This window comes from Panthera uncia, assembly GCF_023721935.1.
Source record: "Panthera uncia isolate 11264 chromosome A3 unlocalized genomic scaffold, Puncia_PCG_1.0 HiC_scaffold_11, whole genome shotgun sequence".
Lineage (NCBI taxonomy): Eukaryota > Metazoa > Chordata > Mammalia > Carnivora > Felidae > Panthera > Panthera uncia.
Genome location: NW_026057578.1, coordinates 67,402,901 through 67,428,631, shown reverse-complemented (window position 1 = coordinate 67,428,631; position 25,731 = coordinate 67,402,901). Strand labels below are relative to the sequence as shown.

At 35.9% G+C, this 25,731-nt stretch overlaps 1 long non-coding RNA gene across 1 annotated transcript; it reads right to left on the bottom strand.

Annotated features, from left to right (window-relative positions):
• Window positions 1–19,066: 19,066 nt before the first annotated feature.
• LOC125936995 (uncharacterized) lies at window positions 19,067–24,895 on the bottom strand. Its single transcript, XR_007462195.1, has 3 exons — window positions 24,778–24,895; window positions 20,164–20,219; window positions 19,067–19,154 (listed from the first exon to the last, which is right to left on the bottom strand). It is a non-coding gene; the product is annotated as an uncharacterized LOC125936995 (long non-coding RNA).
• Window positions 24,896–25,731: the final 836 nt, after the last annotated feature.

Here is a 25,731-nt window from a genome sequence, read left to right as displayed (position 1 = left end):
TATTGCACAAGTTTAAAGGTGAACCTCTGGCAGATTCAAGTACCTCAAATTTAAATCAGATATCTGACTTTTAACGTTAAATTAAAAGTTGTCAGAAAGGAAGATAATTTTTTAAAATTTATTGTTGCATTTCAAAAGGACCAGATCCAGGTCTGTATTTCAAAGTTTCTTTAATAAACCCTGGGAAATTTTTTTTTCTTTTTTCTTTTATTTTCTGAATCCACTTCTCTACTCCAAATGATTTAGCTGCTTTTATTCTTCAAGCTCCTTCCAACCATTCCAATGGAAAATTGTCTTATTTTGTTCCTGGAAAATTATACCTTTTGTTACTGGAAGCTTATTAAGAGTAATTAAAATTCAAGGTTACCCCACTCTCAGATGTTTACATGAAAATAAAGTCAGATTTCAGTCACCTAGATATTGGGGAGAGTTCAATAAAGGTGGCTGCTCATATCAAAATTATGTACTTGAAAAATGTGTTTTGATAATCTGCACTTCCCTTCTTGATGAATGAATAAGAAAGAAATTTTCAAGAAAGGATCACATTAAGTCTTTCTTTTCCTCTTTTTTGTAACCCTAGTGTGAATTGAAGACATACCTTTTTCTCTTCAGTATTTGCATTTTAAAACTGATATCCAAAAAGTGAAATAAACAAAATATTAAATTTCATAAGAATGTATGGGAGACATTTTGCAGTGTAAGAGTTCAGTGAAGTTTTATCCAAAGATAGAAACTTCTGTAAGGCAGACTCTGTTGATAAAAGCTGTCAAACTCAATGTATAATAGCATAGCAATATATAACTTCAGTTGTATAATAATCATGATGATTATTTATATCATCAATATATTATAAATGTAGTAGATATATAACTAATAATAATAGCTACACATATATATCTGATGTCATAGTAAGAGCTTTATTCCATTTTGAAAGCCCTATAACTTTCTTGCTGGCTGCTTGTCTTTCTAACATGAATTTTAACTGCAAGCAGAGTGAGGGAATTTGTTTTTTAATTGTAGGCACTCCTTTTTGTTTTCAAATTTAGGTTAAATGGAGTTTTCATATAAGAATTGAAGAGTTAGGATAATGTGGGACAATGCTAACATGGCAAGGATTTTTTTTTATTTTTTTACAAATTTAATGAATCTCATCTTCGTGCATATCCTTTCTGTTATCTCCTTGGGGTATTTCCCTTGTGGTTCCTACCTACAATTCTATTAATGATGTCAGTAATGGTATTGTAAAGGATCGGGCTTCAGGTGATATTAGTGTGTATAATGATTTGAAGAAGGGAATGACCCACTTTTATGTTAGGTCATTTTCTCTACCTATCACCCAAAACACACTAGCTTCAGTAAGTGCAATCCACTCTCCAAGAACAAGTGTTCAATGATCAAATGAGCCTTGGGAAATGAAATCCCACCTGTGGAGGGTACTGATGTGCTTGGCTATATAGAATTTGAAAAATACCCTTAAAAACTGTACTGGATACACTTACCTTAGCAGATAAGCTGTCTAATTTACTTTCCCAGGGGAATTTTTTTCTTTGTTAACATAATCTAGAACACATTCTCCTATTGTAATAATATAGGATCTATGTCACCTCAAAGGCATACTCCATTTGGTATTTGCCATTGTGAAATCTCATCCAAAAGATTATGGTACAATGTAATCTAATTTAAATACAATTCTTGGGAAAGATGCTGTTTTATTTAATTAAGGATTAAGAGGAACAATAAAAATATTTGCATTGTTGGAAATTACTATATACAACTACATCATTCTATTTTGTATTTATTATCCTAGCACATTTTGACATTGTTTTTGCTGATTTAGGGCACTGTAGGCCTATATAATCCCATTCTGTCACTGATAACTATTACGTAGTTGCTAAACTATAGGAAAGTAGGCCAAATGTATGCTTAACACATAAATGTGTTGGAATATATATATACTCAACTTTATGATAATTTTACTTTTTAAAATAATAGTAGAAGTTAGGACAAAATCAGTCAATGCAAGTTTTGTCATTTGTGTTCTGGGCAATTGAAGTTTTCCTTATTATACTTGCATAGGTTTCCTGATATGATCCTATAGTACTGTTGGATCCACTCAATAACCATTGAGAATCTCATCTTTGCAATGGACTGCCCAAGCGTTAGGTGAATATGAAACAAAAACAAAAACAGCAACCTGATAGGAAATTTGTTACCTTAAGGAAATTGACACAATGTAGGATAAACTTCACTATACTAGACAATATATCTGAAACACTATCTCAACACAAATTTTACAATAATTTTTTTTTCTAAGTTGTCTTCTGAGGTCAAAATATCTACTTGGAAATGCATAGTTACTAATGGCAGCTAATACTTTTTGAATGAATCGTGATTATCATAGCTTCAAGTTTAATCTTCTTCCCTCTCTCCTCTTAAATACACATAAAAAGATTGTTTTGTAGTTACCTAATGCTTATTGATCATCAATTTCACGATTGTTTTTTCGATGACAGTATTTTATTATTCTTCCGACTTCCCAAAATTCTAGGAAAGTGATAAATTTAGTCTGTTAGGCTATTTGTGATTCTTAACCCACTGACAGAATTCTGTTATGAGCATATAAAGTAAGGCCTCACCTATCCTTAGCACTATAATTCACTTACCAGGAGGTTCACAGAAACTTTCCTGAGCTGTCAAATACATATCCAAAACTCACTTGCCCTGTAGTCACAGAAAAGATCTTCAGTACCTCATATATTGGGTATTTAATCTTAGCCCATTCATAACTCCAAAATATTTTGTTATCTTTTCTCTGAGTCCAAGATACGTTACAGGAAGTAGCAGATTAAGAGAATGAACAGGAGCAGCCCACAGTCAGGCCTTTCGACTGCAGTGGTGATAGTGGAGAGGAAGAAACCCAAGAAAGCAGATTTAAGGACTTTAGAAAATTATGGCTCTGCTAGGCTGAATCACGTCCTGTAGGGGAAAAAGTGGTGTGGAAGTCTTTTCTGGATCACTTGACAAAATTGGGACAGAGATGGTAGATTAGATCAAGTAATGTATGTTATTAGTAACGTTATTGTGGTTATGTAAGAGAATATCTCTATTAGGATACATATACTGAAATGTGTAGGGGTAAAGTGCCAGGATATATATAATTCACCATTAAATGGTTAAGAGAAAATAATTGTGGGTGTGTTTGTGGAGAAGGGGTGGGGGAAATGTATACAGAGAGAGAGAACAAATAAACAAGTGAGGGAAAATGTTAATAGCTGAATCTGGGTAAAGGGAATATGGGATTCTTTGTGATTTTTTTTTTTTTGCATCTTTACTATAAGTTTATTTGCAAATAATTTTATTTTTTAAATCATGGTTTGAAGGTTTATTGTGTAGCATATATTCAAAATATGTTATTTTTTACTTCTTTATTTCCCAATCCAATAGCATACATTTGTAATAATGATATTAAATTATCAAGTTAATATCAAGCATCACATATTTAAGAAAGCAAGGTCTATACAATTCATTTCAAGGATAGTTTTATAATAATTAATCTATAATTTTAAACTTAGAATATTAGAGGAAAAAAACCTTCAACCCCCAGACAGCTGGGCTGTAGATTCACATCCTATCACATTGTATATGGTGTCTCATAAACTTTTCAATAGTGACTTCTAGTGTTTTTTAAATATATTTTTAATGACAGAAATTATCAATGATATAATATGATTATTACTCCCTCTATGTCTTTTTTATCTTCTTTCTTACAGCCTTATTAATTTTTGCTGGCCCAGTTTAATTAATAAATCACATATTAAAATACATATATTATACACACACACACACACACACACATACACACATACACATACTCATAATCATTTATACTCTGAATCAAAGGTTGTGATTTAATAGAAGTGACTTCTTCCTTATCCATGGAATTCAGATATGCCCATTTTACCCCTCATACAAATGGGATTCCCCTTTCATGAGATTGTGATGAGGATGATCTTAAGCATGGTGCCCATATAACCCCTGTAGGTGGCAGTATCTGCCAGGGATTTTTTTGTGTGTGCCACTACTTTTCCCCCTAGTTTTGTGGTTTCTCCTTCACATTATTGTCTTGGGAAGTCAGAAAAATTAACAGGGCCCATGAATATTGACATGTATGAAATAAAGGAACAAAGATATAGATAGAGCTGAGAAGAGCAAGGCCCAGGTAAGGCTTGAAACTAAAAGTTCAAGAACAACCAACAAATGTGAAAGAAGCTTACGGTTGATTTGTTGTGCCCTCACTACTGTTGTCTAAGTTTTAAACTGAGAGTTTGTTGCAGAAACTGAAGAGTGTGTTGCAGATCCCAAACCTGTTCCTGAATTGAGCCTCTTCATCAGCTTCCAAAATTCCTGTGGCTATAATTTGAAAGATAATTCTGCTATAATTACATTGAAGTGAGGGCGATAGGGAATAAGGTCTTTCTCACTGAAGGAACCAAGATTATGTCAATAGCTCTCAGAGACCAGTGTTTTGCTTTGGAAATCCATCCTAATTTAATGTATGAAATGGAAAAAGAAAAAATATATAGCCATAGTTTTGGAGGATATTAGAATATTTTTGTAGGATTCTTTTGAAATCTTGTTAGAATTAGTGTCGATTCTATAAAGCTTTAAAATATTTTGAAGGTTAATCAGTAAATACATTTAAAAAAATCACTAAGCATATACTTGGGCAAAACACTATGTATGCTAAAATATAAAAGCACTGATGGTCATCAACAAAGACATTGTAGTCTAGATGAGAAGCTGAGACATGATAACTCAATCATTATGTGACAATAAAATAGGAAAATGCAAGAGAGATCACATGGTGTGTGCTCTATGAAGGAGATGGACAGTGATAGTTGGTCAAGGCCTGAGAAGAAGAAATTACCAGCTTTGAGTCCAGGATTCCAGGAGGAACTTAGCTTTGAAGGATGAAAAGAATTGAGATTGGTGAAGAGGAGAGTTTAAGTTATTTGAGTTTGAGTGAACACAAGGTTTGAGCCTGGCAATAGGCTTGCAAGCTTTAGAAAAGAAGAAATAGATCAGTTTAATGAGAGTGGATGGCCTGTGTCTAGAAGGCATAGGAGAAATGGTTGAAACAGTAGAATAGAGCCAGACTGAGGATGTGGAATACCTGACTCACAAGTTTGGATGGATTGTTGTATAGAATCACTTGAAGTTATTTTTGCAAGGAAGAGGTATGTTGAGTGGGAGCTTTTTAAAGGAAGATTAATCTGTAGAACATTTATACATTTGCTGCTTTGTCCATATGTAATAAAGAGATTTTTAAAAGTTACATACTCTCTCCCTTGTTTGGTGTCTGGGCTGATTTTAATTATACTTAAATCAACCCATAATAAATTTGTGTCTTCCAGCCAAGAGTGTCTGTAAGTTCCCTTGATAGCATGATCCATTGCCTGAATGTCCTTGTAGCTAGAGACTGCTTTCATATTATTTAGCCTGAGTTCTTGCCTTTGTGCTTAAGCACATAACTTTCTCAACTGTACCCATTTAATGGCATTAATTCATCCAGGTTTCTTTTCCACATGCCCTTTTATATATTTATAGATAATTCTTCTCTTATTTCTCCTTCCATGGTGGATTAATATTTCCATCCTTTCTTTTCCTTCCTTCCTTCGTTCCTTCCTTTGTTCCTTCGTTCCTTCCTCCTTCCCTTCTTTTCCTTTCCTTCCTTTCTTTTCCTTCCTTCCTTCCTCCTTTCCTTCCTTTCCTTTCTTTCTTTTCTTTCCTTCCTTCCTTCCTCCTTCCCTTTCCTCCTTCCTTCCTTCCTCCCTTCCTCCCTTCCACTGCCCTCCTTCTCTCCCTCCCTTCCTTCCTTCCTTCCTTCCTTCCTTCCTTCCTCCCTTCCACTGCCCTCCTTCTCTCCCTTCCTTCCTTCCTTCCTTCCTCCCTCAATTCTTGACTTCACTTTATCTTCATTCTCACCTTCCTGATATTTTTATAGATTTTTTAAAATTTAAGTATAGCTGGTACATAATGTTACATTAGTTTCAGTTGTACAACATAGTGATTCAACATCTCTGTATGCTATACGCACAAGTGTAGCTACCATCGTTCCCCATACAACACTATTGCAATACCATTGATTAAATTCCCTATGCTGTACCTTTTCTCTCATGACGTATTCATTCCATGACTGGAAGCCTATATTTCTCACTTCCCTTCACCCATTTTGTCCACCCTTCACCCCCACCTTCTAATTTTTTAAATGGCTTTTACTATGTATTATGTATGTATTAGCTGGCCTGACAAAATTTTTAGCACAAAGGAGACTTATAATCTTAATAAAGTTATTTAAAGTCCTAAAAAAAGCTTAATCACCTTCCATTGTTCAATTTAAATATTACCTTTTCTAGGAAGCCCTCTATAATCTTCCTACCCTATGCTGACCACCCTCTTCTCTGAAACTCTTAGTTGATTTAGTCATTGCTATAGAGTAGAAGTCTTACTTACAACAAGTAATGTAGATAGGTCCATTGCTGTATATTTATCTTTTCCAAAGTACCTACACCTAGCATTGATATTATAGGTCTATCTGTGCTTTATATGTGGAAATCATAGATGGAGGGGAAAGTATATATGTGGCAAAGCAGAGTATACTACAATATTTTTCAGATGGTTTACCAAGATCACATGTTGCAAATTGATTGTCCTTGAGTTGGGGCTGTCCATACATGTTTTGCTTCCCTAAATAGTGGCTTATTGAACATTTAAAGTATTTTGAATTACTTATGAACATTTAAAAAATTAGGATGTTTCCCATAAACATCAGTATCTCCACTATGTGAAAGAAAAGAAAAAAAAAACAGTGTACCTGACAAAGTGATCTGCATTCTTATGGTAGAGTAATCAAGTAGAAGTGAGTAGCTGCCAATATCTTTAGACCAACTGGGAAGACTCTCTTTTGTTCGGGATAGCTCTATTTTTCCCCATTCCTAATTTAAAATGCTGTCTGGCCCTCCCAGGCACTTGAGTTTGTGATTGCTGTCCTAAATGCTTAGATAAACGTGGAGTGCCCTGGACTGTTTCAGAATTCTTTTAAGATGTACAAGAATATCTAGTAACATCCTGAACTTGGTGCTACAGTGGTTATCAGATTTTAGATGTAAGAAGAGTGAAATGGTCAGCTTCTGAAAAATGAAGATTCCTTGATCACATGCTGAGGTTACTAAATCAGCAGATCTGGGAAATCTAAATTTAAAAAAACAAACACACAACAGATGATGGTGATGCATATGTTATTTGTATCACATTTAGTGGAAACTTCTTGTGTCTCTTGATCTCTGGAATCAGACATACCTTGCCTTCACTGATAGAAATAAGTTCAATTTTAATAATAATCATTTTAAAGTATAAAGTCCTAGAGGTAGGAAGAACACGCTGTTGTGCTATGTTTTTATCGACATCTTCATTATTAGACACTTACTTTGTGTATGATATTTTCCCATAATAAATAATTCTTGGATGAATATCCTTATGATTCATTTTTAAAAAGGAAAATGAAAACTCCGTGCTAACCAAATTTATTTAGGGAGTTGTGTGTGTGTGTGTGTAGATCATATATATATATGATATATATATCATATATATATATCATATATATCATATATATATGATATATATATAATTCAGATATAATTCAGGATAGAATCCATCTTTTTTTAGGCCTAATTTTTCTCAAACTAAATATTTTCATATTGTTACCACTTTCAGTTACTGCTTCCATTATCTATCATTAAAATAAAGCTAAACGTGGAAAATATACTTTTTCCATGATGACTCATTTCTGTTGATTTGGAAGAGGGTCTTAACAATATGTTTCCTTAGTATAGATAAAATCATCTGTATGGTCAAATAAGGGTGAAATTAAACTTTGTCAATTACATCTATAATTCTAAAACCATTGCCATTTGCTCGTGGTGCCAAAGCAAATGTAGGTGAGGTTTAATAATATTCACCAGGTTACTACTGGTGGTGTTTGTTTCTTTTAAAATGCAGGACCTCATTGGCAAGCTGGGAATTTATCTCCTTGGATACTGAAAAGAATAGAACATTTCAACTATATGTCAGATTTTTTTTTTTAATTAAAAGAATTTTTTTACATTTATTCATTTTTGAGAGACAGAGACAGAGCACAAGTGGGGGAGGGGCAGAGAGAGAGGGAGACACAAAATCCGAAGCAGGCTCCAGGCTCTGAGCTGTCAGCACAGAGCCCGACGCGGGGCTTGAACTTACGAACTGCAAGATCATGACCTGAGCCGAAGTCGGATGCTTAACTGACTGAGCCACCCAGGCCCCCCTTTTTAAAATTTTTTTGACATTTATTTATTTTTGAGAGACAAAGTGAGACACTGCATGAGTGGCGAGGGGCAGAGAGAGAAGGGGGACACAGAATCCAAAGCAGGCTCCAGGCTCTGAGCTGCCAGCACAGAGCCTGACACGGGGATTGAACCCACAGACTGCGAGATCATAATGGCTGAGCCACCCAGGCACTCTTAAACTGTATGTCAGACCTTTGCCTTAACTTTAGCAAAAAAGTAACTATCGCATCTATCTACTCAATTTATGAATATTTTGGGTTAATGATATGACTGTCATTGTCCTAGAAGGAATAACATTCATTAGTGAATAACATTAGTTCAGGTTCACATGATGGCCCATGTAGAATAAAGAGAAACTTTATTTCTCTTCATATGATTTTGAGAATGTTGTACATTTACAAAATGGACTCTTTACTTTTTATCTTCACTTCTCAACTTTTATATGATTTCTTTGGCCCACATTTCCAAGAACAATCCCAATTGAGAAGTCAGACTTTTATGGCTCACATTCTGTGTTATTAAACACATGAATCATTTTGGTTTTATGACAAACTAATGGGACCATTGTTCCTATCCTGCAGAAGGTTGTTCTTTGGGGACCTTTTGAGTAAAGAGAAGAATGGAACAAGAAAATAAGATAGCTTCAGCCTAATAATCAGAGGTCAGTGCAGTCTGCAAGAAGATCATTGTTAAGTGTTTCAGCACATTTTACAAAATAGTCTGAGGAATTGCCAGTGTTAGTGTCATTATGGCCAATGATTAAATTCTGTTCAAAGTTAAAGCAAATTGGAAAAGAAGAATAAGTAAAAAGTGTGAGAACGAGAATAAAACAAGGGGGGTTCACCTTTAGATCGCTAACAGAGGACAGTGAGAGGTGATAATTAACATTCCAATTCTGTTGTCATAGATTTGACTAAACTCCTTGTGTTATTTCCACTCTTTCTAACCACAGACAACTTAAGGAATTAGTATTGATGTGTTACAAATGGCTCATTGAATTACTTTTCCTTTGAGGTCCCAACACCAAGGGTTCCTTCAGAAGACATAGAGAATCTTTTTTTCAGTTTGCATTGTTTTCACTATAGAGAGATTTTTTTTTAATGTTTGCTTGTTTGTTTGTAGTGCATATGAGTTGGGGAAGGCAGGAAAGAGAGAGAGAGAGAATCCTAAGCAGGCTCTACACTGTCAGCACAGAGCCCCACACAGGACTCAATCCCAGAAGATCATGACCTAAGCCAAAATCAAGAGTTAGATGCTTAACCAACAGCCACCCCGATGCCCCTAGAGAGAATTTTTAAGTGTTGGAAACCAGTTGTGTCCCCACCCACCCACACCAGCTCAACAAAATTGACAGATTAGATGCAGTACTATTTCCAAAGTCTCCATACTTAAAAAATTCTTTATAGTTTCCAACTAAATTTATTTGTAAGAGAATGATGAATGGGTTTTTCTTTTTTTTTAAGTTTACAAGACTGCATCAATATATTTTTTAAGTTTATTTATGTATTTTGAGACAGAGAGTGAGAGCAGAGGAGGGGGCAGAGAGAAAGAAAGAGAGAGAGAATCCCAAGCAGGCTCTGCACTATCAGCACAAAGCCTGATGTGGAGCTCAAACTCTTGAACCGTGAGATCATGACCTAAGCAGAAATCAAGAGTGGGACGCTCAACCGACTGAGCCACCCAGGTGCCCCACGACTGCATCAATATTTTTTAATGACAACTTTTTGTTAGAAAAAGATGGTCTAGTTTGACTTAGAATTATACAGGTCCAGGGGCGCCTGGGTGGCTCAGTCGGTTGAGCATCCGACTTCAGCTCAGGTCATGATCTTGCGGTCTGTGAGTTCAAGCCCCGCATCAGGCTCGTGCTGACAGTTCAGAGCCTGGAGCCTGTTTCAGATTCTGTGTCTCCCTCTCTCTCTCTGACCCTCCCCCGTTCATGCTGTCTCTCCCTGTCTCAAAAATAAATAAACGTTAAAAAAAAAAATTAAAAAAAAAAAAAGAATTATACAGGTCCAATCAAGTAAGTGAAAGTAACATGAAAAAGTCAAATGTCTCTTTCTCCTTCAGAGGAATAATCAATTTGTTTCGGGCAAAAACCAAAAACTGTAAATAGGACAACAAAACAGAGTTTTTATTTCTTTCATTTTAAAGTATAACTTTTCAATCATTCTTTCATAAACAGCCTACCATCTCTTCTACTCTTAATCAAAATCAAATTTATTTTTCTCTCCAGCTAATGACTTTATGAGTGGCAGGCAGGCTATTTTTTGACACAGGGAATAATTAAGAAGAGCTGAATTGACTAAATGAGAACTGTATTTTTGGTAGACTAGTTAATAATGACTTGGAAGTTTTGTCCTGATTTAGAAAGAAATTAAAGTTACTACATTTCTTCTTTTTAATTTTGATTGACAGACACAAGTGGGAAATCTAGTTACGGTCAAGTAGAACAAGATTCTCTGACTAAATCAAGAAAGGTTTGTTTGGAATTTCATGACAGCCAATGATCAATGACTTGATCAGTAAACTTTCTGGAGAGATGGGTCATCATTTGTGGCCTTAATCTCAAATGTGTTAGTAGCTCCATGCTGAGAACAAACATGTCCACAAATGCTCACTAATCAATCACTGAAAGTATGTGAGTGGTGAGTACCAAATAAAGCTTTGGTGTGCATGAGTCTAGGGTTAGTTGCATTTGATAAATTCATTCTGGCACAAGTAAAGAAAATGTAGTTGGTTTGTCTCTTAACTTTCAATGTTGTCAAAACAAAATCTTCAAGTGACTGTGTTATAAGTACTTTCTGTTAGGTTCTTTGGTGTGTTTCTTTGTTTAGCACAAATTAGAAATGTGTTCCTATTTGCAATTTCAATAAGCAAAGTTAAAAGACATTGATTCTTTCTCTAGTTTTGGAAGGTTAATTCTCCATGTTTCTGCAGACTTACAGTGAGGTCATTTATCCGTTCCCAAATGTGTACAAATGGGTAGCTCTATATTTATTCTGTCTGATTTCTCCTTTTATTGGCTGGGACCATAACAAACTAATTATTTTTTTTTATTTATTCACTCTTCCAGATAATGCATTTTGGACAGTAAAAATAATATCAGTTTGATATTCAGTTTGCACATAGGATTTCATGGCTGTCATGCCTGATTAGGGCAAAGGCATTTCTTTCTCTTTGCCTTAAAGCTACAGCAAAATGCTATGAGTAATTTGTACATCAATGACTCCTTCACACCCTTTCTAGGGAGGTGGATAGGCATCAAATGTCTGTTAGGGAATGGTGCCTTCCGAATCAATCAATAAATAATCTGAGGGGCTCCTGGGTGGCTCAGTCGGTTAAGTGTCCAACTTCGGCTCAGGTCATGATCTCATGGTTCATGGGTTCGAGCCCCTCATCGGGCTCTGTGCTGACAGCTCTGAGCCTGGAGCCTACTTCTGATTCTTTTTCTCCCTCTCTTTCTGTCCCTCCCCTGCTCTCACTGTCTCTCTCTGTCTCTCAAAAATAAATAAATGCAAAAAAATAAAAAATAAATAAATAATCTGAGTCTTTTAGTATATTACAGGCTATAATATTAGAGACAGAAATATTTTAACAATGTTAAATGAAGTCAGAAGATGTGTCATAAAAGCCCATCATGTTCTATCCCTAAACCAGCCCTCCTGGCAAAACAAAAGGAAATTTGAATTTAGATCACTTTCAGGATTTCTTGAATAACAACTTTGAATAAACTTATTCTTTGACTTGGGAACTTTACGCACCTCACTCTGAACAATTTATTCTTCTCAGGAAATTTTATTTCTTCTCTCTGTGCAACTCAGCCCTACTCAGCTTCCTTCATTTCTAGGGGGGGAAATGTGTTGGTTTTGTGTAGCTGCATAGCAACTTAATTAAGTAAATGATTTTATGAAGGGAGAACTTAATTAGAAGATGAACTTTCTAACTATTTCTTCCTTTTACTTTTCCTAGCAAGAGATATTGTCAGAGAAAATTGGACAGTATTTTAGAGATGAAAAGAGAATAAATATCTATTGTTTTGAAGACTGGGCAAGTAGGAAAAGTAGGCCAAGTCCCTGGGCTGCATTTGTGGACCATTTTCTTTTCACTGATATGTTTGACATCTACACAAAATATAAGACAATAGAATTGGCCAAGATTAAATGTAGGCTTTGCATTATCCATGTTATGTCTCAATTTTCTTGCAAGAATACTTTTTTTTCTCCTCAGTAGAATTATTTGACTATAAACCGATGAGTGAATCCATAAATATCTTTCTCTGCTACAATGAAATTTTAAAACACTACAACCAAGATAATCATAGCCTTTACTTTGATCAGACATCAGTAGGCAGCTTGTTTATACTCTATAGTTTGTAAGAAAAAAATCAATATGTGTTTTTTTCTGCTATAGTATTTGGATATGGTGTCCCCCAACCCTAAAATATTTCTTCTATCCTTATCCTTAAGTCTCTTGTAATGACTTGTAGAAAAATGTTTCTTACCAGCTATTTTTTTTTATTTTACCAAGTTATCCAGTGTCTAGTAGAGTACCTCAATAAATATTTATTCAACGAATGAATCAATACCTCTGTTTAATACCAAGAATTCAGCCTAATCTTAAATAATAGTAAACTGTTGCCTTGCAACTGCTCATGACAGCCTTAGGATTGGAATGAGAAGCCCACATTATATTCTGAAGTGTAATATTTTTGCTTTCTTGTCCAAAACATTCCAATAAACTAGCAGGAATTGTTGGTGGTGGGGGAGGAATAGCAGAGGGGTGAAATGCCATTTGCTCAGATTTTTAGGAATAGATTAGACATCCATCTCTTCTGGTGTTTTAAGCAATTACCGGCCAGGTGTATATCAGCTGTGTTATGTCAGGACTTTCTAATGCCATTGGACTTTTTTATCAATGATGATATCACAAAATAGTCAACCCCCGACTGAGTTTGTGGGTGTAAAAGGGATAAAGTAGACATCATTAAGCAATGTTTGCAGCTAGGAGATTTAGGAGGAAAATGTGTGTGTGGTGAGAGAAAGAGGATTAGGAAAAAGCAATGACTTCTGAGGGTTGTGTCAGTGTCTCACTTTTGGAATAGGGCTGGGAGTCTGCCTCCTGCAATCTACTTATTTGGTCCCCAGACTGGTAATCAACACTTGGTCTACATTTTATCAAATGACTGCTTGAAGCGTGGTGAGAGTTTTCGTAATAGAGTTTTGCTAGTAGTTTGTGTGCCATGCTGTGGAACCCATTCCACAGCAAGGCACTGACTTTATAAGAAATTTTGTTCAGTTTTCTATTACCTGGAGTCTTTATTGAATCAGTTCTGCATAATATCTTTAATGGTGACCATGTATCTCTGTTAGATATGTGGTAAGGAAAGACCTCTTTCTTGGTACTATGATTTTTCAAATTAATTTTTTAAAGTTTATTTATTTATTTTGAGAGAGAGCATGCTGGAGAGGGGCAGAGAGAGAGAGGGAAAGAGGGAATTCCAACTAGCCTCTGCTCTATCAGCATAGAGCCGGACATGGACCTTGATCTCATGAACCATGAGATCATGACCTGAGCCAAAACCAAGAGTTGGACTCTTAACTGATTTAGCCACCCCCACACCCCACCAATTATTTTTGATTAGTATGGGCAGCTATATCTCAAAGCACTTTTTATTGCTTTTCAGAAAAAAATTATAGTTCTAAATTCAGACCACACAAGTGATATTACTTGAATAGTTGACTTAATTTTGGACTACCTTGAAATTCTTTGCCTTGATAGCTTGAGGTTTCTGTATCTAGACGTTCATCTTCCCAGGATATACCAGAGTAGCCTTCTGTGTTTGAATCAGACTTTATGTTTAATTACTTTCAAGTAGCCAGGCAAGAGAAGGCCCCAGCTGTACCTGTTCCTAATTAACTCTTATTAGGTGTTCTGCTTCATTGAAGGTTTCCAAAATAAAGAGGAGTTCAAGACATAAGCAAAACAGTGTTGTCAAGTTTTGGCTTTGCCAGTGAGATGTGTGATTTGGAAAAATAATTCCTCAAAGCTTCAGTTTCCATAGCTGCAAATGGCACATTTTTTTCAGGTGATAACTAAGACACTTCCAGCTCTGGAAGTCTATGACCTCTTGAGCGTTTATGTGGTTGTAAGGTCTCCCCCATGAGAAAGCCTTTCTTTACCTGGCCCAGAACAGAGATCTTCCTTCTTCCTTGCCCATGGCTTTAATTTAACTTTCTTTTCCAGGGCACGAACTGACTTATTAACTTTTTCCTGAATTGTCGCTCCAGATCAGAATCTAAAAATTATTCGGATTTTAACAGATCCTTGTGCACCTGGAAAAGAGTCCATATAGCACCCTGTAGGCTGGTGAAGACTATGGGTGTAGTGGTGTGCCATATCTACTCCACCCAAGTTATTAACACAATTAATTCCCCTGGAGGATTTTTAGTAGTTGTTCTGATCTAACAAACTTTCATGCCTTAACTTCTCTTTTGATCTTTTCTGCAATCTAGATTGCCCACTAGTCAACAACCTCCATGTTGTCGATTGTACAGAGACCCATTCCCAATCCATATATAACCTAAGAACAAAGGGTTGCTGTGGATGTCAGTCCTGCCCTATGCCAACAGCTTGCCTCAGGTGTTTCCCCTACATCTTCAACCTGCCAGTCCAATCTTAAGCCAGCTGCATGGAGATTTGTTATATCCAACTTCATAAGGCAGCATTCTTTGCTGCTTGCATCTGACACCTGACAGGTCTATTTGTCTTAGATCAGTCCTTATACTCTTGGTCCTGATTAGCAATATCCTCACTACCTCCCTGGTACTACCCCTGCCCTCAAGATATCAACTTCCAAACCAAGTATAATGTTAGGCACACAGCAAATGTCATCAGCTAGGTGGAAATATGTTCTGTTTTGTTCCATTAAGTGTTACTTTGAGAGTAAAAGGTAGCCATTCCTTAAGGCTTAAATTGCATAGATCTCAGCAGGCAGGATAGATAGAAGTAGACAGCAAAGAAGAAGAGCCCATAAATCCTGAGGTTTAGAACTTCCCTGACTTTTTGTCTCACTGGACTTCTCTCCATACTCTCTTACAGGATCTATAGACGCTAGGTTTTTGCATCACTTTTTATTTCTAGGAAGCTACTCTGAGAAAGTCAAGGTCTCCAAGGAATATAGGAAACACAACTGAGAACTGAAGCAATATATGACCAAGAAGTCTTTTTTTTTTTTGTCCTGAAGTTCACAGCAAAATAAGATATTGTAAGGAGGCAAGAGTTTAGGATGTGAACTAGCTCATGAAGAAACATATGAGGTAGCATAACTGCACACACTTGACCATCTCCACGTGTACTTTAATTTTAAGTTCACTTCCATGGATTTTTCAATGCCTTAATGTCTGTTTTGAAATTATGATGTTCCCACCGCCCTGGGATCTATACAATTAGCACACTTTGGCAAGAGCAAAATAAAGTTTAGGTCAAATGTATTTCAATTCCTGTGTAAACAACGCATGGCAGCTGGAAGTTGTTTTAGAATTGCAGATGGGAATAGGTAATTCTGCATCCCTATGTGTATCAAAACGCACATGCTCAAAACCACCACAAATCGAACTTTTTCTTCATACCTGTTCGATAGAGTTGTTGGGACCATTTATTTCTTTAACTACTATTGACTTATCCTAACAGTAGACCAACCGATATCTACCAGGCCTTTGTTAGATGTTTGTCCTTTTTTCTACCCCCTGCATAAAGCCTTGGGCATGGGAGTAGAAATCAGTAATTGCAAATTTTTAATTCCTGACAGGCAGGGTTTTACTCTCTCTGGCCTTTAACAGCCCATTTAGCCTCTTCAGGCTTTACCCATCAGCAAAATGTAAATAGCTGAATTAATGTGAATAAAGGGCTTTGAAGATGAAAACTCTTCTGCACTATAAGTGGCAACAGAGCCTTTCTTCCTTTATTGAAAAAACATTTATTGAGCTTAGTGTCAATTCTGTGCAGAGCACTTTAGGGAATCATAGAGATGTACATTGCCAAGGTTTCTGTCCTCGAGGAGGGTCACTCCCATCTTCGTGACACCCAAACCTAAACTGGGAAGTAGTGACTATTTCAGCATTGGGCTTGGCTAGTGATTGCATGACTGGTTACGTCTTGAAAATACACATTTACCAAAGAAAACACTAATTCATTATCCACAATCATAAACTCAGAAGTAAGGTTTGTTTGTCAGTGATAGTCAAAGGGATCGTCCCTGAAACTCTAGCCCCTCAGGATGCTCCAGGACAAAAGTGTTAATGATTAACGAAGTTAGGAAGGAGCTACGTTAATACCATTCTCTTAAAGATTTACAGTGAATATGCTTACAGTTTTTCAACCCAAACTGAGAAACACATTTTTGCAAATCTCCTCTAATTTTACTCCATTGAATATTTACATCCAAATAATTCTAGAATCTTACAGAATTAAAGTGGGTTTCAGAGGTGTCCAAGTTATGTCTGAAAAATGGTTGCAGGGAGGAATAAGCTTCTCTTAATATGGACCAATAAAGACATATTTAAGTCAAATAAAGTGGGCAATTTTTTTTCTTAATTTTTTAAAATGTTTGTTTATTTTTGAGAGAGAGAGAAACAGAGCATGAACAGGGGTTGGGAAGAGAGAGAAGGAGACACAGAATCCAAAGTAGGCTCCAGGCCCTGAGCTGTCAGCACAGAGCCCAACGTGGGGTTCAAACTCACAAGCTATGAGATTATGACCTTTAGCTGAAGTCGGGTGCTCAACCATCTGAGCCACCCAGGTACACTGAATATTTTTATTGGCTTTTATTTGAACTGTTTATAGGGTGGCTAAATACTTGAGTAGCTACAGTACATAATCCTAATGTGGCCCAAAATAGGCCCTCTCTTATTTTTTCATGGTAAGCCTATAAAGACTTTTTTTTTTTACATTTTATTTTTTTATTTTTAAAGATTTTTATTTTCAAGTAATCTCTATACCCAATGTGGGGCTCAAATTCACCACCTGGCGTCACATCCTCCACCGACTGAGCCAGACCAGGTGCCTCTGTTATTTTATTTTTTTTAAGAAAGCAGATTGGTCCATCAACTTGATTTTCACATTTCATCCCAATGTCTCTGTATGTTTGAATCATTAATTTAGTTTTTTATTATGACACATGGAGCATGGTTCATGAAACTTAGCAAATAAATTGTTCAAGCAAAATAATTTTCTTCTTTAACATGTTAGTTCTCCACCCTTTCTGAGTATCTGACCATTATTTTATTTTAATACAAAATTTCTATATAAAATTGACTTTAATTTTCTACTAATCTATTTTCTCTGTGGGAAAAACTACCCTTTTAGTTATATTCCAGTAGAAATCTGCCAAGGCAGTAAACTTTACCATCTTTGCTTCACTAAATTATGTTCAACTTCAGTAGAGTATGCGTTTGGACTGGTCAGAACTGTATCCAATTATTCAGTTTAAGCAGAGGTGATAGGAACTTTAAGCAAAGAAAGCTGACTTTACTTCCTTCTAGTTTTATATAAGTAGGACTTCAAGACAAAATGCTTTAGTTTTCAAATAAATATTGTAAAACTGAGGTTTTCAAATAGAATAATTTCCTTTCTTTGGCTTTCTGTGCCATCAACAAAGACATCATCAAAAACATGAGGTTTTCTTTGAGTTTTACCACCTTGAGGATTAATTTGCTTCAGTTTGGTTTGCTATTCATGATAAGTGTATTCATTTTTTTAAACTGTGTGTTTATTAGGAGTATTTGGATTTAAATTCATGTTGTCCATGGTATTCTTTTTGAGCATCAAAAATGCATGCAGAAAGCAAAATGAGAGTAATTTCACTCCTACTTTACGTTCCTAAGAGGCAAATCATCCACATCTTGGAACTCCATCTGTATAAATATTTGTCGTTTAAATCCTGCCTTTCATTGCCAAAAGGCAGTGAGATGGTCAAGCTTCTGCCCACATGCTTCCTGATGTTATTGTATTAGCTAAGATTCTTTTTAATGTAAAATGGGGGAAATTTTAACTCAATCTGGCTAAAGCATCAGAGCAAATGTATTGGCTAATGGATTCAAGAAAAAAGCTGGATGCAGGAGAAGAAAGATGTCCTTATGACTCACTGTCTTTCTCTTTTTATTTTCCCACATTTCTATGACTTGCCATGGTACCACCAACCTCACGTCTTCTCAGATATGTTTTCTTAACTATAGCTTCCATCATGTGCCAGGCGACATCAAGTAAGACAAACATCCCAGTTCTCAAAGATCTCTCTGCTTAACATGGCACCTTATAAATATTTGATCAAGGTGTCATGTATCTTATTTTTTTTCTGTTACCAAGATAACCCCTCTTTCAGCCATTTTACATGTGGAAATCTATGATGAAAGGATAAGAATGAAGAATGAAAGACCCAAGGGAGTGAAGTAAGGGAAATTCCTTTTACTAGGTTCATCTCTGCGCGGTGCTCCTTGGGAACTGTTTAAAAGTCCTTTGCCATCAGGCCAATCTTAAAACTGCTTTTTTCTCCTGACCAATTTAGTTTTGCTTCTTACCTTATCTGACCTTTATTATACCCAGAAGAAAATGTGAGAGAATATTTTACTATGATTGAAGTAGCGTAAAAACAAAGTAGCATAAAAGCTTTCATATTTATTTATTTCATTGTAGTTCTACAGCACAGTCCTAAGACTTCCTGGCAGTTCTTGTATCTTTTATATTGACAGATGAATGATAAGAAGTCTAGTAAGGTATCTAGAAAAGAAGACGTATTAAAACAGTAACCTATTGCCAGTTTTCTATGGAACCTTGACGATATCAAAGAAGCTGAGAAGATACTGGTAAATCTCAGAAAGCCCAACTCTGAGTAACTCAAGTAGATAGGCAGAACTATATTCAAAATCAAAACATTTTTCATCACGCCATTTCAAGGGGCAAAAAATTCCACACCATGTCAAGCAGGATTTTGAAAATTTCTAGGTCATTTACGATTTAATAATGCTTTTAAATTTTGCTCTTTTTGTTTTTAATGAGGGCAATGTTTGGTACAAAGGTGAAGTGGGTATTAAATAAAAAATGCATTGTTGTTTTTCACTTTACCTTGTCCCTTTAGGGGTCCCCCATGTTTTAGTTCAGATTCAGTTATTGTCATATATTCAGTTGATAGGCTCTGATTCCCATTATCATCCCAGTGGTTAGAGGGACCAGGAGTGACTGGGGAACTGCAAAGCAGAACTATTAAATTTATATTTACTGCTAATCATTTCAACTCCTGGCAGACAGCCTAATTGCTAGCACAAAGAGGATGCTCGTGAGAATCATGGTCATATAACTTGCCCAGTGACTTTCAGTAAGATACATGGTTTGTGAAAGCTCTTGGCTTATTGGGAGAGTAAATATTATTGCAGCTTGAGTTTCCTTGTGCTGTTTCCAACTCAGGATTTATTAAATATAATTTAACAAAATATCTAATTTAAAGAGATGAGACAAAATGTGATTAGTAGTTTCCCATCCTATGTTTTTGGGATGGGCAGCAATACATAAGCTCCTTAAAAGACCAAAAATGAATCTAGGGCTTTTTCTATGCATAATTCCCATCAATGTTAATAGCTTTTTGTGGGCACAGTTTCTATTAATGTTAATGAGATACACGCTGGAAGAAAAGAAAACTGATCTCCCTTTGCTTCAAGTATTTTCCAGTGTAGCCTGAGAATGAACATCTAATAATAAAATATACTGACTCCATAGACAGGGAATTATTCACCTCCTTCTTTTGTTTTCATTCTGTTTTGGCTTTGCTCAAGTTGTATTTCTGGAAATCTACAAAAAAAAGTACAACTATATCAGTTGTCTCAGCAGTAGCAACTGTTTATTTAACCAGGGATCCCCCATGTTTAGTGTATTACAAGACAATTTTTCTTTTATCTGCACAACTGTACCAGTAGCTAACACTTGACCAGAGCTTATGTTGTAAGTGTTGTAACAATACTTAACTATGAAGGAAGGTGAGTTATAGTCAGGAAAAAAAAGACACGGAAGGTGTTTTCTTGACATTTAGTCAAGGTCAATCAAACATCTGCAGGGAAAGAGCAATACTCTTATATGCGCTGTGTTCCTAATATGCCAATTTCTGTATTAATGTTTAATGTATTAATGTTTTATATATGTTTACAATCCTGCCTAGGGGTAGCCTTTTAAGAGTCAGTCTAGGGGCCAAAATGAATCAAATACATTTTTATTCTAAACACTGTAATTTCGCTTCCTTTGCTATTGTTGTTTTCCTCTCTTCTGTTCTATGGTCTCTAGAAAAAGCAGCATATTTCCTAACGCAGTAAACAGGTCACTCAAAAGTCACTCAGAATTTTCCAAAGCAAACAAAAGAATAACTACTCCTTGTTAAAAAAAAGTTCTTAGGTTATACCACAAAAAAGCGCCCCCCCCCACACACAATGATAAATAGATTGAACTTCATCAAAAAACTCACATCCAAATAGTATCCAGATTCTCTCATATTACCCTGGCATGAATGTAGGCATATGTGTACATGTGGTCAACTCTGTGGGCATATTTTCCATTTTCTTTTCTTTAATTTTCTTTATTTCTAATTTCCATCCCATCTGTAACTTGGTATTCATGTCCCTAGATCAGCATATAAATGAGAATTTCATTAACTTTAAAGCTTAACTGTAACCAAAAATATTAATATTAAAGCCAGAATCTTAGTTAAAATGTTTTTGTGGAAAAAGACATGATCTTTCCTCTCTTTCTTGTCACTGGGTTGTCCCAGTTTCATCTGCCTTTTCAGTTTCTGGCTAAAAAAATGTCTTGAAAGAGAAATAGCTAGATCCCTGTTATCCCCAGGATTTCATATCCTGTCAGCCCTGCTTTCTGGTGCAAAGCCAGACATCTAATCTTATATGCTTAAAGGCACATGGGAGAGAAAACTCTGGAAATATAAGTCTGTGCTACTAAGAGATTTTAAATGAAAAAAGAAGATAATGTAGATTTTATTCAAGTGTACTAATTTTACATTCAAATGCTACTACTGAAATTTAGGACTGCTGAGAATCAACATTGTGATTTGATGGTTAATGTTGCTGCCACATTTTCAATAAATGAAATATTGAATATAGGACTATTACAGTCACTGGCACTGTGCCAGTATTAAGAAGAATATAAGGAAATATAGACAGTTCCAAGTGGGAATCTTTGTGTGTGTGGAGATATACACACACACACACACACACACGTACATTATATGTGCACATATATGCACATATATGTATATATAGACACACATATATAAGCAAAAATAACAGCAAAATGTGAATATTGCTAAAGATAATAAGTACTTGATTAATGAATGTATAATGAGTCATGAATCAATGGTTGAATAAATTCAAAGGAGCTAAAGAATTTCTAGATGCTGAGGTCACAGCAAGAGATTATGAAATGGTCTTTGAGGAATGTCTTAAGACCAAAATTGTGGTAGTGGGAGGGAAAAGATCTATTTCAAACATTTTAAGTTAAATTTGGTACATATTTACTCATAAAACAACGCTAGATAATAATATGTATGATTTCTATTATAAGACATTCTAGAAAATGCAGAACTATAGGGAGAAAAATCTGAAGGATGGTTGTCAGGGGCTAGTGACAGAGGAGGGGAAAAACAGTAAGGTTCTGAAATGCATTCTTTGTTGTGCTAGGCACTATGGATATAAGAAAGCATGCCTGCCTTAAAAGAGCCTATAATCTAGTTTGTTAAATTAATCCAAATTAATATGCATGTAGAGGGGAAGATCAATAAGTTGAAATATAGGCATAGTGGATTCTGTTGCACTTTTGGGTGAATCATTTACCCTGTGTCAGCCTATCCTTTTCATTAGGTAAAGTAATAAGATTGACCAATAGATGAATTTTGATATCACTTTTGTTTCTAAAAATTTATGGTCCTATTATTATGGTCCATGTGTTAATAATGAGAAGAAGTGGGCTTTCTTGAGAAGCCACCTGTGATATATACTGAAATATAAATTACATGAAAAATGATGTTCGGAGGTTAGGCAAAGTAAGCACAAAATAACTTTGAGATTCAACTCTCAGTTTCAGTTGCCTATTTGTGGCCACTAGGAGTGTAGGATTTAGTTGGGAAAATATGATATCCCATATTTTTATTAAGGTCAACTGTAGCCATCAATTTCAATCCTCAGTCTCTTCATAGTCTACTAGCAGCATTTTACATGGTTGAATATCCCCTCCTTTGCAAAACACTTTTTCACTTGGTTTCTAGGACCACAGACTTTTTTTCTTTGATTGCTTCTTCACAGTCTCTTTTTCTGTTTTTTTTCTGATGTTTAATTAGTAGAGAACCCTCGTCCTGAGTCCTAGAGCTGAGTCCCATCTCTTTTCTCTTTATGCTCCTTCCCCTGGACCCCATTCTCTCTCATGACTTTAACAACATCTTTATGTGATGCCTTCATATTTGACCTCTAGATCTAGACTTACATCCCCAATTTACTACCCAATCCTGTACAAACTCTAGTTGTCCAAAATTAATCAGATATTCCTTTTCCAGTATACTCCTTCTACAATATTAGCTACCTCAGAAGTTGGCATTCAATACTGTTGCTTTTCCCAAAAACACTGAGGTCATCTTGAGTTCTTCCTTTATCCCATTTCCAATATGACAGCAAATCTGGTTGGCCCTATCTTAACATGATTTGATTATAATTAAAATGTAATAGAAATTTAACCACCTCTCACTATTTCAATAGCCTACTAATTCTTCTCTGTACTTCATTCTATTCCCGAAGAAATTAAGAATGATCTTTTAAAAATTTAAATCATAATTATATCAGTCATCTGCTTAAAATCCCCCACATACCGCTAGCCATTATCACCCAGGGTAGAATCCCAGATTCTTCCACTGACCTGTAAGTTCCTATATGATTTTATGATCTTCCTCTGCCTCCACACTCATACACACCTCTTTACTTCTTAATTACTCTATTCCAACCATACTGCCTCTTTCAACATGCCATGTTTTCTTCTATCTCCAAGCCTTTGTATGTGATCTTTCGTTTACTCAGAACCCTTTTCCTCTAGACACTCACACAGTTCTTTACCTCACCACTTGTGATCTTCATAGACTCATCTTTTAGTGAGGTGTTTGCCAGTGTGTTTTGCAGTGCTATTTACTAACATTTCCTCTTCTCCTTTCTTATTTTCTTACCAGATCACATACTGTGTATTTCATGTATTTATCCAAGTTACTTTGTTTCCCCATTCTAGAATGAAAGCTGTAGGAGGCCAGAGGTTTTGCCTTTTGTTTCTGTTGTTCCCCAAGTTCAATAGAAGATGTCTGGTGTCTCAAGAACATATGTTAATGGATGCCATGTCTGGTAACTGCAAGTTAATCTTTGCCCAACAAGTATTGCAGAACCCACCCAGAACAAGCAATCTGCTGCTAGTGGTCTCAACGCACTTTTCCCATTTGTGCATTTCATGTCGGATGAGATTTAAATGCCTTCACAACAGCCAAACAGGAAGAGCAAAGCCCCGTGTTTTGTGAAAATAGCAAGTGGGGAAGAGATTACAATTCATGTGGGTGATCTCTAGGACACCTGAAAAATAACTTTTTGCTAGTTGGCTTGAGATAATTAGCATAGTCAAGTGTCAAGCATTGCTCTGGACCTCATTAACACATCTCCTCGGGGAGGCATTTTTACTTGGAAAAATTAGCCTTTCCTCTCCAAAAGCACTGAAAAGACATCTTCCTCTAGCTAGCCTCTGGTGAGAATCTGAGCTTCTCCATTATCACATCTGGTAACAGAAGAGAATATACTTTGATTCATTGTCACATTCAGATAAGTGAAGAAAGAAGCTTCTCCACAAGTGTGAATAGATTTTGATAAACAAATGGATTTTTTTTTTCTTTTTTGAAAGGATATTTAAACAGCAAGTGTCTCTGCTCTAGTGCAGCTTGGCTGTCTAGACTTGAAGGACTGCCTTCGGTTGTGTTCAGCATATGTTATCACCAAGCATACTTTTTATGAAAATGTACTGACGGTGCGACTTCCTCTCCAAAGATTTTTGAGGAGATTCTCTAAAGAAAATTGCCCTCTCGCTTTGTTTGTCTAATAGGTGCTACTCCATTTCTGCTGCACATTGTTTCCTATTGCACCGTAAATAACCCATAGTTTTATTGACCTTTGACAATCTTTAGGAAAGGTCTAGATTTTGTGGTTTGCTTTAGATTTACTACAAGTACATCAATGATTCAATCTCACTAAACATTAATAATAAGTCACTAGGATGTTTTCTTCCTTCCCAATCAAAAGAATCACAGTCTGTATCCCTCATGTACTTTACTTACACTGTCTTGGATAAGAAGCTTGTATTCTGAGCAGCAAGTGTTTAAGGTAGTTGAAACACAAGGAAGAAGGTGTGAATTCAAGTTCTACCACTGGCTGGCTGTATGATCTTTGCTAAATTCTCTGTAACTTCGCTTCAACATCTATAAAGTGGGGATTATTACATAATCTGTTTAGTTATTGTGAGGACTAAATGAGGTAAGTGTAGTGCTTAAAATGGTGTCTATCCTGCTCTAAGTGCTTAGTAATGTTAACTCCACTTATTATTACCCCATTGCAAGTTCAAATGTCAGCAATTAACCAAAGCCACTCTTAATCACTGGATCTTATGAAATGATCAGTAGCTTAACCCAAATTTCCTTAGAATGTTTTAATGGAAATAAAGGTTTCGTGGAATTCAGGAGGACAGAGTAAGTGAAAGGTTTTGTTTAAAAATACATAAAAGGACTAGTTTTTCGTGACTTACACTGAATCTGTGTTTTAATAAATTCCAAATAGGAGATAATATTTAAGGAAATAGAGAATATGTATTATTGTCAAATCCATAAGTTCAATGACCCTATCAAATATACATTCATGTTTAACGTTTTTTTTTTTTTTCTTTTTTTTATTTATTTTTGCGACAGAGAGAGACAGAGCATGAACGGGGGAGGGGCAGAGAGAGAGGGAGACACAGAATCTGAAACAGGCTCCAGGCTCCGAGCCATCAGGCCAGAGCCTGACGCGGGGCTCGAACTCACGGACCGCGAGATCGTGACCTGGCTGAAGTCGGACGCTTAACCGACTGCGCCACCCAGGCGCCCCACATTCATGTTTAAATAGCAAATGAAGACAGTGGGAATGGATATTTCACATTGTGAATAGCATTATCTCTATTACATAGCAGAGGCCTATTTTAAAAAGTAATTATTTTTAACACTTCTAAGAACGAATTTAAGTTAATATGTTTATCCCTA